This window comes from Bufo bufo, chromosome 5 (assembly GCF_905171765.1).
Source record: "Bufo bufo chromosome 5, aBufBuf1.1, whole genome shotgun sequence".
Taxonomy (NCBI): Eukaryota; Metazoa; Chordata; class Amphibia; order Anura; family Bufonidae; genus Bufo; species Bufo bufo.
In genome coordinates, this window is record NC_053393.1 from 436,288,660 (window position 1) to 436,295,395 (window position 6,736).

The following is a 6,736-nucleotide window of genomic DNA, read 5'->3' on the forward strand; positions in this document are numbered from 1 at the left end:
TAACCCCCCTCATCCTTAAGAATACACCCATGTACTGCAGTACATGGTTGTATTCTTTAGGATGAGGAGGATTATAGTCACACAAGAGTGCATCATCCACCGATCTCCCAATTATCCTCATAATAGTGTGTCATCCGCAGATCCCCCCTCTGTAACCTAGGTGCGTCTTATCATTGGGTGCATCTTATAAAGCAAAAAATACGGTAATTTTTTGGTGGTTTCTATTATGTAAGCCCCTCAGAATGACTTCATAACTGAATTGGTTCCGAGTCGGTTTGGGAAATTTTCTTTTAAAGAATTGTATCTAAAATTTTAAACCTTCTAAAAAATTCTAAATGTCCTAAAAATTTAAATGACATTTACAAGATTATGGCAACTAAAATTAGACATATGGGGAATGTTTATTATTAGTGATGGACGAATATCGGCCGGGACGGTTCGCAAATGTGCGTTCGCGGCAGGGCTCCATTGACTTTAATGGCAAGCGAACCTGACAAACCTTCAGGTCATATTTGTAGCCACCAAATACTTACTAGAAGTGCACAAATAAATATGGACAGTGACATACCAGAGGGGGATCATTGGAAAAAATTCCCACAAAAAAGATGTATTTTAATCAGGAGCCATAAAAATGTGCCCTACTGGAGCCTAGAAATTTTTTATTTTAGGCCACGGGAGTACAGGCCCCAAAAATTAGGCATTCACCTGACAGAAAAGAACTTGTGATGATGTGGCTAGAGGTACATTAGGTGGTTACTGGATGCAAATTTTACTGTCGGCCACGAGAGTACAGGCCCCAAAAATTAGGCATTCACCTGACAGAAAATAACGTGATGATGTGGCTGGAGGTACATTAGGTGGTTGATGGAGTATAAGTAACTCCATTTTGTCTTATTCAGCCATGTGTATTACATTTGGTTGGTGCACTTACAAAATGTCCCTCCCCCTTATGGAATGTGTGAAACTTCCTGTGCTGTTTCAAGAATACCCATACATTCCTTAGTTTGTAAGTTTGAACAGTCCTACCATATAAGGTCATCTGGCTCAACTGTCTGCTAGCCTATGTGTATATACCTGATTGGTCAAATGCTGTTACTATGAGTCATCTATTATGTTAATGCAGAGCTCATGTGTGATCGATACCATAGGTCGAATACTAATGCTAACATATGATTGGATGTCAAGGAAGCTCAACCCCCTCTATTATAACTGTTTGCCAACTGTGAAATAAACCAGAATGGATTAGAACTACACACGTATTCAGTGTTATCTTATTCATTCTCCCGGTACCGGTTAGACTTAATTCAAGCTGATCACCGAAATCTGAAGACAGGGACACGTTAGTCAAAAGAGAGTAAATTGCCTAACAGTGGTCACTGGATACAAATTTTACTGTAGGCCACTGGATTACAGGCCCCAAAAATTAGGCATTCACCTGACAGAAAAGAACTTGTGATGATGTGGCTGGAGGTACATTAGGCAGTCACTGGATACAAATTTTACTGTCGGCCACGGGAGTACAGGCCCAAAAAATTAGGCATTCACCTGACAGAAAATAACTTGTGATGATGTGGCTGGAGGTACATTAGGTGGTCACTGGATACAAATTTTACTGTAGGCCACTGGATTACAGGCCCCAAAAATTAGGCATACACCTGACAGAAAAGAACTTGTGATGATGTGGCTGGAGGTACATTAGGCGGTCACTGGATACAAATTTTTACTGTTGGCCATGGGAGTACAGGCCCCAAAAATTAGGCATTCACCTAACAGAAAAGAACTTGTGATGATGTGGCTGGAGGTACATTAGGCGGTCACTAGAAACAAATTTTACTGTAGGCCAGTACAGGCCCCAAAATTAGGCATTCACCTGACAGAAAAGAACTTGTGATGATGTGGCTGGAGGTACATTAGGCGGTCACTGGATACTAATTTTACTGTAGGCCACGGGAGTACAGGCCCCAAAAATCAGGCATTCACCTGACAGAAAAGAACTTGTGATGATGTGGCTTGGAGGTACATTAGGCAGTCACTGGTAACAAATTTTACTGTTGGCCAGTACAGGCCCCAAAATTTAGACATTCACCTGACAGAAAAGAACTTGTGATGATGTGGCTGGAGGTACATTAGGCGGTCACTGGATACAAATTTTATTGTCGGCCACAGGAGTACAGGCCCCAAAAATTAGGCATTCACCTAACAGAAAAAAACTTGTGATGATGTGGCTGGAGGTACATTAAGCGGTCACTGGATATAAATTTTACTGTAGGCCACTGGATTACAGGCCCCAAAAATTAGCCATACACCTGACAGAAAAGAACTTGTGATGATGTGGCTGGAGGTACATTAGGCGGTCACTGGATACAAATTTTACTGTGGGCCACGGGAGTACAGGCCCCAAAAATTTGGCTTTCACCTGACAGAAAAGAACTTGTGATGATGTGGCTGGAGGTACATTAGGCGGTCACTAGATACAAATTTTACTGTAGGCCAGTACAGGCCCCAAAATTTAGGCATTCACCTGACAGAAAAGAACTTGTGATGATGTGGCTGGAGGTACATTAGGCGGTCACTAGATACAAATTTTACTGTAGGCCAGTACAGGCCCCAAAATTTAGGCATTCACCTGACAGAAAAGAACTTGTGATGATGTGGCTGGAGGTACATTAGGCGGTCACTGGATACAAATTTTACTGTCAGCCAGTACAGGCCCCAAAAATTAGGCATTCACCTGACAGAGAAGGTCTTTTATGCCGCTGTATATACATAAGACAAGGACCATTCTTTGTTCTGGGTGGTGGCGGATATGTGTGGGCTAGCATGAGGAAATTCAATTACACGTGGTCGTCACAGGTGTTGAATTCTTCAGAGATCCATGCCTCATTCATTTTTAGAAATGTGAGGTAGTCCACACTGTCGTGAGCTAGGCGAATGCGCTTATCGGTCACAATCCACCCTGCTGCTCTGAACGTCCTTTTGGACAGGACACTTGACGAGGGGCAAGCCAAGAGTTCCATGGCAAATTGTGCCAGCTCTTGCCACAGGTCAAGCCTGCACACCCAGTAGTCCAGCGGTTCCTCGCTTCTCAGAGCATCCACATGGGCCGTTAACCCGATGTAGTCGGACACCTGTCAGTCTAGGCGTTCCCTAAACCTGGATCCGGAGGGCGGCTGTCGATGGGTTGGCTGAAAGAATGATCTCATATCCGAAGTGACGAACACATCTTCAAACCGCCCTCTTCTTGCAGGCACGGTAGGATTGGTACCCGCACCTGTTTCTCTGTGGGTGGAAATTCCTCTGCCAGCGCCCCCAAACAGAAGAATGCAGCATCTCTCGCAGCAAGGCCTGGAAATACTGCATTCTGCGAGCCCTCTGTGATGCTGGTAACATGTTCCCGATTTTGTGTTTGTAACGGGAGTTTAAGTACGTTGCCACCCAGTACTGGTACTTGCTCTTTATTCGGGGGTCCCTCTTCAAACACTGGAGCATGAAAGCCCCCATTTGCACTAAATTGGAAGCGGTGGAGCGCCCTGGCTCCTGCTCATCGCCCAGGAGAATGTTGTCCTCGTTCCCCCCCTCCCAGCCACGGACAACACCAGGGATCCCCGAAAAGTATAAAGCCTGCTCTTCTTGCTCCTCCCCCCTCTTCAGACTCCTGCTGATTTGTTTCAGATGGAGTAGCCCCCCCTGGGAATTCATTCAGCATTGCGACTTCCTCATCTTCCTGCTCCTCGACGGCTTGATCAATGACATGATGCAATGCACGCTCCAGAAAGAAGGCGTAAGGTACGATGTCACTGATGGCGCCCTGGCTGCGACTGACCAGTTTGGTGATCTCATCAAATGGCCGCAGAAGTCTGCATGCATCGCGCATGAGCGGCCACTAGCACGGTGAAAAGAAACCAAGCTCCCCAGAACCTGTCCTGCTGCAGAGTTCGTACAGGTAGTAGTTAATGGCACATTACTGCTGCAGCAGACTATCAAGCATATACAAGGTGGAGTTCAAGCGCGTCGAACTGTAAGAAATCAGACTGACAGGCAGGTGGTGTTGCCACTGAACGTCAGCAAGGCGAGCCATGGCCATGTAAGATCTTCTAAAATGGCCAGAGATTTTCCTGGCCTGCCGCAAGACGTCCTGGACCCCGGGGTATTTGGCAACTAATCGCTGCACAACTAAGTTCAGGATGTGTGCCATGCACGGCATGTGTGTAATTTTGCCGTTTCAGCACGCTCAACAGAGTGGCACCATTGTCGCACACGACTTTACGAACTGCCAAATTGAGCGGGGTTAGCCACTGATCGGCCTATGATCGCAGAGCTGAAAGCAGGGCAGGACCGGTGTGGCTCTTGGTTTCCAGGCACAACAGCATGGCAACGTCTCACGTGGCACGTCGAATAGGTTCTGGGGAGCTTGGGGGGCGCAGCGGAAGAGGCGGTAGCAGTGGAAAAGGAAGAGTCAGCCTAGGAGGAGATGGATGATGGAATAGGAGGAGAAAAGGAGGCAGGCCTGCATGAAATCCGTGGCGGTAATACCAAATCCACACGGGAGCCACGGGTTACATGCTTGACGGCCGTCAGAAGATTCATCCAGTGGGCAGTAAAAGTTATGTACCTCCCCTGCCCGTGTTTGCTAGACCATGTGTCTGTGGTCAGATGTATCTTGGCACCGACACTGTGTGCAGGAGATATATTCATTTGCCGCTGAACGTGGCCATATAGCTCTGGGATGCCCTTCTGGGAAAAATATTTCCTTCCGTGGACCTTTCATTGAGGTGTGCCAATGGCCACAAATTTTCTAAAGGCCTCAGAGTCCACCAGTTTATATGGCAGTAGTTGGCGGGCTAGCAGTTCCGACAAGCCATCGATCAGCCGTTGGGCAAGAGGGTTATCGGCGTCATCATCTTTTTACACTCTAACATTTGGGCCACAGAAGCCTGCCTTCTGCCAGATGAATGCGATGACAGCACGGTGGAAAGTGGAGTGGAGAACAAATGGGAGGAGAGAGAAGAGGCAGGACGTGGAGCGCCGGGAGTGTGGCTTTGTGGGTTATGACAGCGTTGCTCCCACTGGATTCGGTGATGGGAGGCCAGGTGCCTTCTTAAGGCGGTCGTCCCTAGGTGAGTGTTGGGCTTAACGAGACTTATGCGTTGACAGCACAGGCTGCAGATGGCAACACTATTGTCAGTAGCTGACACGTTAAAAAAAAGCCCACACTGCGGAGCCATGTGCCGGCGTCCTGCGAGCGCTAGAAGTAACCGTGCCTGGTGGATGGCTCGCTCCAGATACATTTGCAGTCTTTTTGCCTCCTGTGCCCTGCGAGCTCTGCCTGCTTCTCTGTCTCTCTCTGAACTCCCCTCCTCTATTGTGGGCACCCACGTGACGTCCATCGACACGTCATCCTCGTCACCTTCAACACCACTGACATTTGAGGTCTCAGAGTAGGCAGCAACAGCGGGGACCTCCCTCCTTGGGCTGATCTGGGTACTGTGGTCAGACCACTGGGTGGCGACCGTTGCTACCTCCTCATCCAATGTCAAGAATGGCTGCGCATCGGTAAGGTCTGGGAAAATAATTCCTCTGACTCAAGTTGAGGGGCTATGGTGGTGGTGTCTTTGGGGGTGCACACAGCAGAGTGAGGAGGGTGCAGATACAGAGGATGAGGAGGGTGCAGAAGCGGAAGGCTGAATGAGCCACTCAACCAACTCTGGTTCGTCCTTTGAAGTAATCGCACATGCCTTCTCCAACTTCCTACTTTGGCTCTGGCCTGGTGCACCTGCCCAACCCCTACCACCCTTGCAGAATGGTCTGCCTCTTCCTCTGCCTGTCATTTTCAAAATGACCCTGTGCCTAAGTCCCTAGAGAAGAGCAGTATTTTGTCCAAGCAGGTATATCGCAGGCCTCAATCAATATTTGGTGGAAACAGGTATATCAATCCCATTAATCAATATTTTGTGGAAGCAGATATATCGCAGCCCTCAATCAGTATTTTGTGGAAGCAGGTATATCAATCCCCTTAATCAGTATTTTGTGAAAGCAGGTATATCGTAGGCCTCAATCTATATTTGGTGGAAGCAGGTATATCGAACCCCTTAATCAGTATTTTGTAGAAGCAGGTATATCACACACCACATTTTTTATTTTATTTTTTGCCACAACAGTTATATCACACCACCCTGTTTATTTGGGGCAACAGGTATATCGCAGCCCTCAATCTGTATTTTGTGGAAGACGTTATATTACACCCCTCAATCAGTTTTCTTGGGGTGCAACAGGTATATCACACCCGCTGCAAATAGTTGTTCCAATAGTGCTTGTCCCTCTATATAGCTGCGGTATTGCAGCAGAACCGCACACAACTGCTGCACAATACAAATGTACTATATACTTTCTATGATGGAAAGTATATTATAGGTATATCACACCCCTCAATCAGTTTTTTTGGGGGCAACAGGTATATCACACCAGTTGCAATTAGTTGTTCCAATAGCGTTTGTCCCTCTGTATAGCTGTGGTATCGCAGCAGAACCGCACAAACTGCTGAACAATACAAATGCACTTTAATATACTTTCTATGTTATAAAGTATATTATAAGTATATCACACCCCTCAGTATATCACACCTATACCAGTCCTTAAAAGGACTTTTGTGGCCCTATTAGCTAGCGTATGGTGTCCCTAACAGCCTGTCCCTGCTCCACAAAGCAACCTCTCCCTATACTGGCAAAACACAGAATGT